Source organism: Tamandua tetradactyla, chromosome 11 (genome assembly GCF_023851605.1).
Source record: "Tamandua tetradactyla isolate mTamTet1 chromosome 11, mTamTet1.pri, whole genome shotgun sequence".
NCBI classification, from domain to species: Eukaryota; Metazoa; Chordata; class Mammalia; order Pilosa; family Myrmecophagidae; genus Tamandua; species Tamandua tetradactyla.
The window spans coordinates 66,273,667-66,285,834 of record NC_135337.1 but is presented as its reverse complement, the minus strand read 5'-3'; the positions used below and the strand labels follow the sequence as shown (position 1 = coordinate 66,285,834).

Genomic DNA, 12,168 nt, shown 5'->3' with positions numbered 1-12,168 from the left:
TCTAGTTTCATTCTTCTGTGGTCAGAGTAGATACATTGTATAGTTTCAATATTTTAAAATGTCATTGAAGTTTATTTTATGACTGAAAATATAGTCTATTCTTGATTATGGTCAATATATACTCAATACGAATGTGTATTCTGCTTTGGGTTGGTGAAGTCTGTTAGGTCTGGTTGGTTTACAGCATCATTCATGTCTTGCATTTCTCTATTGATCTTCTGTCTATATGTTCAATCTGTTAGTTAAAGAGGTGTATTAAAATCTCCTACTATGAATTTAGAACCATCAGTTTCTCTCTTCAAACCTGTTGTTTTTGTTTCATGTATTTTGGGGCTCTACTGTCATATATGTATATATGTATTTATTTATTGTTACATCTACTTGTGGAATTGACCCCTTTATCTATGCCTTTGAGCATAGTATGTACATAGATATAAGTGGTAACATGCAAAAATTGGTGGGGGGACAGAATAGTACAGGAAAAGTATATATGCATGCTATTGAAGTTTTGTTGTCAAGCCAAATATGATATATATATATATATATATATATATATATATATATAATGTTAAATTTTAACCCTGTATTTAAGTCCCCATAGTAGGCTTATAGTGGCCATATTTGTCCCTTGTCCCTCACAACAGTTTTGTACTTTAAGTCTATCTTATCTGACATTAGTATACCTACCCCTACTCTCCTTTTGGTATCTGTTTGCATAGTATATTTATTTTCCATACTTTCCCTTTCAACCTACTTCTTTCTTTAGTTTTAAGATGGATCTCTTGCAGAGAGCATATAATTGGGTCATGAATTTTTCTCCTTCCTACCAATCTCTGCCTTTTAACTGGCAAGTTTCATCCATTTACATTTAAAATAACTACTGATAATATGGGACTTTTTCTTTCATTTATTTAGCCTTGTAAATCATATACGTTTTTTGTCTCTCACTTCTATTAATGCCTATTTTTGTATCTATTTACTTTTGAGTGTTGTACTTTATTGAATGCTTTGAATGCATTCTCATTTCCATTGGGATATATTTTTCATCTATTTTCCTTGTGGTTAACACAGGGTTAAAATTTAACATCCTATATATGTATAAATCATATTTTGCTCGATTACAACTTAATTCAATAGCATGCACATATACTTTTCCTATACTCCTTTATCCTCTCCCCACCAATTTTTGTATGTTAGCACTTATATCTTCATACATTCTATGTACAAAGTCATAGACTTATCATTACTTTTTATGCATTTACATAAGTACTTGTTGTAAATAAAAAGTGGACTTTTGCATACCAAACAAACCAGTATGATATACTGGTATTTATAATTATCCAAATGGTTACCTTTATTGCAGGTCTTAATTTCTTCATGCTGCTTTGACCACTATCTAGTGTACTTTCCTTGCAGTCTGAAGAACTCGCTTTAGCATTGCTCATAGGACAGGTTTTGTTTATCTGAAAATATCTTAATCTCTTCCTCATTTTTGAAAGAAAGTTTCACCAGTTATAATATTCTTGGTTGGCAGTTGTTTTTTCTCAACACCATAAGTATTTCAACCCACTGCTTTCTTGCCTTCATTGTTTCTGAGAAATTGGGACTCCATTGTACATAGCATACTGCTTTTCTCTTGAAGTTTTCAGAACTCTCTCCTTGTCCTTTGCATTTGATAGGGTGATCAGTATGTGGCAGAGAGTGTTTTTCTTCATGCTTATCCTTTTGGTGTTCTCTGGGATTCTTGGATGTGCAAATTCACATCTTTGCTAAATTTCAAAGTTGTCTGTGATTACTTCTTTGAATATTCCTGTTATCCCTTTTTCTCTTTGTTCTCCTTCTTTGACTCTCATAATGTTTATATTCATTTGTCTGATGATGTCCCATAGCTGTCTTAGGCTATTTTCATTTTTAATATATCTTTTTCCTTTCTGATGTTCAGCCCTGACTCATTTCAAGTGTCTTGTCTTCTTCAAGTTCACTGATTCTTTATTCTGTCAGCTCTATTCTGTTCTTGAAACTCTCCTGGGCATTTTTTTTTTTTAATTCACTTACTGTGGTCTCCAATTCCAGTAGCTCTGTTTGGTTCCTTTTAAAAATTTTATCTCTTTGGTGAGCGTCTCATATTGCTCTTTAATTGTTTTGCTGATATCTTTTGGTTCTTTATCTATACTTTATTTCATCTCCTTGAGCTTTTATAAGATCATTTTTTTAAAGGCTTTATTTGGTATGTCTACATTCTCATCTTCTTAATTGGTGTTTCCTGCTATTTTTATCCTCTTCCTTTGGATGGACCATCATTTTCTATTACTTTGTCTTGTACTCTTTTGTTACACAAAATACATTTTAATGTTTTCAAATGTTAACTCTGGGATCCATTCCCCGGGATGTCTTTTCTTGGTTTTGTAATAAAAAAAGATATTTTCTTGAGCTTTAGCCCTCTTCTATCAGGAAGATCTGCCCCAGGTGAATGCAGTGTGCAGGGTTTTCCCTGTCTTGTCTTGGGCTTTTGCTTGTTAGTTGTTTGGAGATCCATTTATAGGCGTTTGATTGTCTCCTTTGCCCAGGAGGTCTGTCTCCCCTTCTGTGTGTTTGAAGCTTTGTCCCAGACTGTCTGCCTCTATATTTTTTTACACTCCTTTTATTGTCTCTAGCTGCTTTTGCCTTGAGGACAAATTGTGGGAGGAGGGACACCCTGGAGAGGACTTTCCTAAGTCAGTCTTTCCCAGTCAAAACAGGGCCAGTGACCCACAACAGGGGCAAGAAATCCTTTTAAAGTGCCCAAAGGAGGTGACCAGCAAGGGTATAAGGACTTCCCTGATGGCTCCGCAAAGTTGAGTTTTCCTTGCCTGCCCAACAAGGGCAGCCCTGTGTTAACTGTCCCCTACAGCCCTGAGGAAGTGCTGTGTCTTTAAGTCTCCACCAACTGTGCCCTGTCTAGGAAGAATTGAAATGATGACTGCTGCTATCTTTGTCTGAGATAGATTGAATCCATAGCTGCCCTTAGAGCCAGGACCCAGGGATCCAAATTCACTAATCAAAAGGTGTGATCATTGATTGGCCTTGCTCACCCATGTTCTTGGAGAACATGATTTTTGCATCCCTTTTTGTCACCTGTAAGCTAGCTGGGGACTGAACCCCATGGCAGCTTGCCAAGATTGTGGGGGATGGGTGCCGTTAGCTGCTGCACAGAGAGAACAGTTGCTCTTCTTTACCATATGTATCAGGCTCTTCCACCTGCACTTTCCTGGATGCTGTACAGTGTTCTTCAGGCCTCTGGAGTTTCAAATAGTTGTTATCGATGGTTCCTACCTGTTTAATCATTGTTTTGGTAGAAAGAGAATCCTGGAGCTCCCTATTCTGCCATCTTTCCCAAAAGTCCTCCCTGGATTCATTAGTTTTTTACCTTTTAGTACTTCCTTTACATTCCCAACAGCTCAGCCAATAATTTTAAATATATATTTAATATTTTTATCCAACAATGTAATTTAATTGTTCTGTACCAGGATTTATTTCTGCTAGGTACTCTGTCTGCAAAATTATTAGAAATATAGTTTCCAAAGTATAACTGTATATATTGAATAGTATATATGTGTTGTATTTTGTCATTACTTTATAATGGGAAAAAACACTGAACTAAGAATTTGCAATTTTTAGTTCAGTAGGTCTGCAGGATCAAACTGGTTTTTTGATATGAAGCATATTCTAACAGATTTCTGCCTATGCCAGATCTGGCATTCATCTGTGTGATGGTTTGGATGTACTTCCAAAAAACATGTTCTTAAATTTAACCTATTCCTGTGGATGTGAACACATTTAAGTAGGACCTTTTGATGAGGCTATTTCAGTTAAGACCACTCAGTCATGATGATTGAAATTCAGACAGAGAAAGAGAGATAAAGTCCCGGGAAGCAAGAGGCTGTAGGTCAGTGGAACCCAAAAAGAATGGAGAAGCCAAGATTGGGCACCATTTGCATTGCCCTGTGACAGAGGAGCCTGGGACCAAGGATCGCTAGCAGCCAGCCCCAGAATGCTGGTCTTTGGGAAGTAAGCAGTGCCTCAGTGACACTTTGATTTGAACATTTTCCAGGCCTCAAAACTGTGAGCTAATAGATTCCCACTATTTAAGCCAACCCATTGCATGGTATTAGTTTGAGCAGTAAAGAAAACTAAAACAATTTGGTTTCCTCAGAGTTTGGGAAGAATTGGGGAAAAGTTCTGAGGTGCATGCTTAGGGAAAGAGTAGAGTCAACCCAAAGAGGGAAGACAAAATAGATTTCCATAAACTGCAAAACCAAGTAGGAATCACATTTATTCTGTAACATTCATTAAGTGTCTGCTTTATGTATGTGTCTGGCTCTGGTGCACATAATGCAGATAGCAAAGTTAAATAAGGTAGGTAATATGGCATCAAGTTATTTTCATTACAAATGTGTTATATTTTTCAGAAAGTATATAATGTTCAGGCTGTTTCCAAATGGAGAATTCAATAAATCTGCGACTTTTCTTTGGCCTTCTCTTCTTATAAATACGGGTGAGGTTCTTTGAAGCTTCTTTTTTTTTTTTTTTTTTTAATACTTTTTTAAAAATTTTGTTTTATCTTTCACATTTACCTGGATTTGATTCTTGTGCATGATCTAAAGTGGGACCAGGATTCTTTTTTTAATTTTTTAAATAATATTAGCATTCTATATAGAAATCTTGAAACTTTTCTGTTAATAAAAAGACATTTGTTTATATTGCAGTTTTTGTTTGTTTCTTGTTTATAGAAATAAAAAGCATTTTACATGTTGGATTTAAATACAGTATTTTGCCAAATTCATTTATTAATTCTAATAATTTGTATGTAGATTCTTTCAGATTTTTAAAATATGCATTTAGATTATCTGTGAATAATGACAGACAGTTTTATTTCTTCCTTCCTCATCTTTAGAACTCTTATTTCTTCTTCTTCGGTTAGTACACAGCTGAACACTTAGGCACAATATTGAATAGCAGTGACATGGTAATAGCAACTATTTCTTGTTGCAAACCTCAGAGGGAAAGCAATTAATATTTCATCATTACGATTGATGTTTTCTATGGGTTTTCATCAGATTTAGAAGGTTCTCTTCCATTCTTATTTTTGCTAAGAATTTCTGTTTTTAATCATGAACAAGTATTAGTTTTTTTCTAAAGCATTTTCTTCATCTTTTGAGATGAACTTTTCCCCCTGATATTAGCATTTGTCCAATATTTTTTCATACATTATTTACATTTTAGCTTTCTCAGTCATTTTTTTATTAATTAAAAAAAATTAATTAACACAACATTTAGAAATCATTCCATTCTACATATGCAATCAATAATTCTTAATATCATCACATAGATATATGATCATCATTTCTTAGTACATTTGCATCAATTTAGAAAAAGAAATAGCAAGACAACAGAAAAAGAAAATGATAATATAGAGAAAAAAATAAAAATAAAAAATACATAAAAAAACACAAAAAAAACCTATAGCTCAGATGCAGCTTCATTCAGTGTTTTAACATAATTACATTACAATTAGGTAGTATTGTGCTGTCCATTTTTGAGTTTTGTATCCAGTCCTGTTGCACAGTCTGTATCCCTTCAGCTCCAATTACCCATTATCTTACCCTATTTCTAACTCCTGATGGTCTCTGTTACCAATGACATATTCCAAGTTTATTCTCTAATGTCGGTTCACATCAGTGGGACCATACAGTATTTGTCCTTTAGTTTTTGGCTAGTCTCACTCAGCATAATGTTCTCTAGGTCCATCCATGTTATTACATGCTTCATAAGTTTATTCTGTCTTAAAGCTGCATAATATTCCATCGTATGTATATACCACAGTTTGTTTAGCCACTCGTCTGTTGATGGACATTTTGGCTGTTTCCATCTCTTTGCAATTGTAAATAACGCTGCTATAAACATTGGTGTGCAAATGTCCGTTTGTGTCTTTGCCCTTAAGTCCTTTGAGTAGATACCTAGCAATGGTATTGCTGGGTCGTATGGCAATTCTATATTCAGCTTTTTGAGGAACCACCAAACTGCTTTCCACAGTGGTTGCACCATTTGACATTTGAAGCTTCTTTTGCTATGGCATTTACTTATTATGTCCAACAGACAAATAAGTTCAAACTGAAATAGCCACTTTTCTCTTGCATTTTAGCAGACATAGTTTTATGTCTCCTTTGCCCAGGTAGCAGTTTTCTCCCAAGAATAACCTATAAAACTAGATCTAAGGATGTTGGTAAGAATCATGTGGGGGGAAATGGTATGTAGTTGTATTAATCAGCCTTGCTGTGGTAATAAACAAGCCCTCAATCTGTGAGGCCTCCAGTGAATAAACTTTTATTTCTTAACCACATTGCATATTGATGCTGAACATCAGTTGCTGCAGCTCAGCAGTTCACATCGTCTCATCCCATAATATAAACATTAAGGAGTAGCACTGATGCAGAAAGAGCTAGCAAGAGCACTGATAGAAACTCATAACCCTGCTTAAAGCTTTAGCTTGGATGCAGCATGTCTTTCTGTTCATAGTTCATTTACCAAAGTATGTTGTATCACTGAACCCAAACTCATGGGGGATGGGGAAATACACTCCACACATATGAGAGGGCACTGCACATCACATGGCAATGGAAGAGGCTATCTGATCCTCCTGCTGGGAAGGAGAGAAGGAGCCTGCTGAATAAGGGCAAGTGAGAACTTGGAAATGTTACATCTCAGGCCACACCTGGGGCTCATTGAATCAGAATCTGCATTTCAGCAAGATACTTAGGTGATTTGTTTGCATGTTATGGTTTGGAGAAGCACAACTCTAAAATAGTCTTCAAACTATGATACACAGACTCTGAGGGTACATGAACACTTATCAAGTGGTATACAGGTAGGTATAAACCAATCACTTTCCAGTTTCTTAATCCCCATGTGTACTATTTGCTAAAACCTCATCTGCCTGAAAACTCACACGTGTGGTCCAGATGTTGTATTAGTGTTAATTCTCTTTTCCAGTCTCACCTTTCCTGATATACAATTTCCTTTTACAAAGGAAAGGCATAATGTCATAACCCAATCCCAAGTCCAACAGTAAAAGCTCTAGGGAATGAAATAATATATTCTGCTTATTTCTGAGTATATCAGATTAGATAAGGTGCTTCTAGGTGAGAGTAACAGATATAATTAATTGTGATGTAATCAGTTTTGGTTGTGCATTTTTTAGCATTTTCCCAGAAACTGAGAAAGTGATTCAATGATCCTGATAAATCTTTTTGTGATAATATTTTTAATTTTTTGCTTTAAAAATTTAAGAGTATTCAATCGAGTTGTCTACTGATAGATGTTTAAACTAAATTTTGATGGTAGATTACTCTAGTGAGCAACTTGAAGGCAGAGATTTGTTAGCTAAGAAAAATTTCAAAAAAGAAGTGGAATTATTATAAAATGTTTTCATTCTGATATATTTATGTAAACCTGTTCTCTTACAATTCATCCATAAAAATGAAAAATCAGAAAGGAGTTGATGCTGAACCCTGTCTCTTTACAGCAATAATTAATATTGGTCCATGGTTATATTAACTAGTGGGGGAAAAAAATCTCCATGCAGTTAATTAAGAGGTCTTTATAAAATTTTACATTGTGTGCTTAATAATTATTAAATGTATAAAATGTTTATGTTGCTTTGATCAATTTCGGTTCTGCTCACCACCATAGCAACTCAATCCAAAGTAAAATCATTACTATTTTAAAGCCTTATTCACAGGGAATTAAAAAATTAATTTCAATTATGTACATATTTTGTGGCAGAGAAGTATATAGAGTGACAAATAAAAGACTTTGAACCATAAAAATATATTGCATTAGAATAAAATGTAGAAGTAGACTTCAGAGAGAAAGGAAGGATATAAAATTGCCAACTGTTAAAAAGGAGCTTCTTCGTTTTTAAAAATGAGTAATTGTGGGTATCGTGCCACTGCAGTATTGACAGCCCTTTGGATCTATTTAAAAGACTATTGTAAGAAATGTATTTAGAATGTTCAGTCTTTACAATGCATCAAAATTACACTCTTTATTTTTATTACACTTACAATCAAAATTGGAGATGCTTACTTAAAATATGCCAAAAAAGTCTCAGAATTCTTTTAGGAGGTATTTGAACAAAAATGTTTGAAGACCACTGCTCTATAGGAGTGCTTTAAAGACTTGATTTTTCTAGGATGAATGGCCTAGAAACAAAATAAATGAAGTTAATGTGAGACTTTCTCAGTTGCTACACCAGTGTGCTCACAGTTGTTCCCACTCCTCATGTCCAGGACCCGCCCGCCTGTGCAGTACCCTTTGCGGCTGAGTCCTGTGGGCCGGCAAGGCACCCTTCTCCTGGCCTGCGGGGCTCCGGGGGCAACCTCCTTATAGCTTCATTTTCCCTTCAGGGTCTAACCAGGTGGCAACTCAAAGGCAGAGACTGTGCTATGCATTTTTGTGTACCTGGTCCCTAGACAAAGTAGGCCCTCTGCAAACGTGTGCTGAGCTAGAACTGCATTGTAAGGTTTCATTGTAAACTCACTGACCGCGGAAGTGCAGAGAGGCGGCACTGTGGTTTCATAGGAGGCGTCTAAACATAAAGTTTATAAAACTGGAACTGGACGGTTTTCATTTTTGCTCCATTGTTTTCCAGATACACCACTTTCTTCAAATTGCTGCTTAGTACTTTTATTTGACAAAGCAAAATCGACATGCTTATGATCTGTTTTTATTCAGCTTGTCACTAATGAATGAATTTATAAGTTTCTTTGTCTTTCTTATGCAGCTAATGGTTCTAAAAAGGCATGTATTTGCTCTTTGTAGGCTGTACTGCTGTGTGTACCTCTGTGGCCTGACTTTCCTCTGTATCCCTGCATTGTTCTTTGCACTTCATCATTAGCCCTTTTTCTATTATGTAAATAGTTGCTTTTTGCATGTAGACCCTAGAAAGTCCATGTTTCCGGCAGCCCTGCTCCCCCTCCTCTCCAGTCTGGTGGTCGTCCTTCTCTTCATGCCGTTCCTTAAGTGGCCTCCTGCCTCGCACATCTCTGACTTGACAGAGGGTTTGGTTAAGGATTGTGTCCTGTGGAATTTGTAATGGTGATATGTTAGCTGACTTTTAAAGCATCTTTAACACTCTGAGATGGCATTATATTTCATCTCTGTAGGATTGTCCCAGTACATATATTGCTTTTCTTATACAAATAGTCAAATTTAAATTAAGTTTTAAGTGAAATTTTCTATTTTCCTGTACCACTCTTTTAATCCTTCTGAATCTTTTAAATTTCTAAATTTTTGTCCTAGTTTATTTTGAGTTATGGTTGAAGAAAACCAAGGTGCTTGCTTGGTTTTATTTCCTCTTCCATAACTATATAACCAACTATATAACCAGTGGTTTTCCACTCTCAAGGGCAGAAAGTAAATCACTCTTCTTTTCGTAATGTCTATTTTACTCCTTGTACATACTGAACATGGGGTATTTGGAAGCAGTAAACAGGGAGATGATCAATTCTTTAAACTTTCAAAAGATGTATCTTTTGGACCAAAATTCTTATGGATGGATCCAACCCTAAATCAACATATTGTTCCAGAGTTCAAAAAAGAACCCAAGGAACAAAAGCAGTGAACCAAGAAATGTTGCTGAGCAAAACTAAAACAGTAGTCACAGATGTGTTCCTGAAAAGCCAGTATTCATAAAATGTGATTAATGAATGCCTCGATAAATATGTCTAATGAGAATAATAGTTTACCTATTCCACAAAGCTGTTATGAAAATTAAATGAGATCCTAGTTGTGAAAACTCTTTGTAAACTGTGAAACTTTATACAAATATTTGCTGTTATTGGAATCGCAACATCCTTTTTATTTCCTGTTTTTTTTTTTCACATCCCTAAAGCAGTTTATTTCTAGCAGTTCATTAGATCTGAATTAGTATGTGGGCCATATACACATTTTGATTATTACCACAAAGAGTACTTGCTATATAATTGTCAAAATTGTTATCCTTCCTTGCAGAAATGTTTTAAATACTGCTTAATTAGTTTAATGGAATTCTAAATCTTTAATGTAGTAAATGCCTCAAGATGAAACTCCCCTGGCCCCCCGCCCCCATTTTATTGATTGTAGTGGGGGGGGGAAGCTTATACTTTAGGGGGTATTTGGTATTAAAATTTTCAAGGTAAATAGAAGAGATACAAAAATAAACCCCATAAAATGTTCCTCTCCGTAGGTTTTCTCTTCTCAATAATAACTTTGAAATTACATCATTCTCTCCGTGTATTTCCAGCCATGTTTACCTATCTCTGTTCCTTGCCTCTGCCCTTGAATTGAAGCCAGTTGTAATGGTTTCGTAACAGCGCTGGGAGCCGAGAGCTTCATGTCAGCCTGTGTAATCGATGTTCACAGCCTGATGTCAGGGGTGCATCTTTGCAGAATCTGGATAGTGTGCCATTCGGGGAAGTGGCCGCCCAGTTAACTGCAATCACCTGTTTCGGAGAGATGATCAGACGTGGTGGCTTTGGAACTAGAGTAGCTCCTAAGCTGAGAGGCTAGTTTATGTGCAATGGGGGGTTGGTTGTAAAGTAGTTCAGCATTTCCACACTGCCAGAATGATCATCATCAGGGGGCCTGAGTACCCCAAGGAGGAGCTCCCAGGAATGTGTTCATCTGTGCTGTCTTTTCCAGGAGTCATGGAGTTGTTTTTTTGTGGGTTTATCCCCCACCATTTCATTCATAATAAAAAAGTTCTCATGAACGCTTAATAAAGCTTGATTGGTCTCTAGGTTATGTCAGTGTCTCCTAGAGGTTTCACTGTGCTGTTGTTTTTATTATCTTTCATTAGGAGAAGGTCCAGGTATTTGTTTGCCTTGTGGGATTCCGTGAGGTTGATTTAGGCTGAAAGCCCATTCAAGGCTGGTGGTCTTAAGATTCAGATGGAAAGTGGCAATAAAGCCTGGAAGATCAATGGGTGCTTTTAAATGGGTTATCTGAGCCACTTGTTTTTGTCCTTATTGTTGATGTTTTACCTTATTGGTTCACTTAAGAAGAAACGAAACTTTACGAATAGATTAAATCTGACATAAACTTGGAATTAAGATCATTACTTTCTCTTTTCATTTAGGAGAATGATAAGCAATGATTTTTAACTTTTATATCCCAGATATTTTCTTTTTTTTTTTTTAAATTTATTTATTTATTTTACATGGGCAGGCACCGGGAATCAAACCTGGGTCCTCTGGTAAGGCAGGCAAGCGTTCTTGCCACTGAGCCACCATGGCCTGCCCCAGATATTTTCTTTTATTTTAGAAAAATAATCTGAATGGCACTTTTACAATTTCAAAAGGTTAATATTCCTGAGTGGGTCACAGTGGCTCAACAGGCAGAATTCTTTTTTTTTTTTTTTTTTTTTTTTAAAGATATTTATTTCTTTTTTTTTTTTTTCAATTTTTTTTTTTACATGGGCAGGCACCAGGAATTGAACCCAGGTCCTCTGGCATGGCAGGCAAGCATTCTTGCCTGCTGAGCCACCATGGCCCAACAGGCAGAATTCTTGCCTGCCATGCCGAAGACCCAGCCAGGTTTGACTCCCGGTGTCCGCCCATGCAAAAAAACAAACAAGCAAAAAAGTTAATATTTCTAAACATGTTACTGTTTGACATGTAAAGTCCAGAGTTGTTTTTTTTTTCTATAGCTGTAGAAAAATTCTGTTTTGAGTATTTATTACTTTATTTATGAAAAAATGTATACATTTTATTTTAACAGGAAAGAGAAGAAAATTACTTTTAAAATGAAGCCATCTGGGATTTGTGGAGATGGTGTCACATATTCACATACGCTCATACACATTCTATTTTGTGAAAATTTTATCAGGACAGTGGATGACATCCAAGAAATACATTTACTTGGTGCTTCATTCCCAAATTCTTTAATCCTTAATGAGACGTTTCCCTTTGTAATTGAAATCTTACTAAGCAGGTCCAATTCAAGTTCTTTACTTGCTGCCTACTATGTGTGAAAAGTCTATTCTAGCTTCTGAGGGTGATAAAAAGATAAATTACAATATTACTGTGACAACAGTATCAAAAACATAAGACAATAAAATAACCAGTGCATTAATGTGTGTTTCCAACAGCC

At 35.8% G+C, this 12,168-nt stretch overlaps 1 protein-coding gene and 1 long non-coding RNA gene across 6 annotated transcripts in view; both read left to right on the top strand.

The window, feature by feature from the left end:
• PRKN (parkin RBR E3 ubiquitin protein ligase) overlaps positions 1–12,168 on the top strand; it is a 1,515,422-nt gene that overhangs the window by 159,759 nt on the left and 1,343,495 nt on the right. The window lies entirely within an intron of this gene.
• Positions 1–12,168, top strand: part of LOC143650242 (uncharacterized) — a 37,752-nt gene that overhangs the window by 6,278 nt on the left and 19,306 nt on the right. For both annotated transcript variants that reach the window (XR_013159453.1, XR_013159454.1), the window contains exon 2: positions 4,449–4,534. This is a non-coding gene — a long non-coding RNA (uncharacterized LOC143650242). The remainder of the gene's footprint in view (positions 1–4,448; positions 4,535–12,168) is intronic.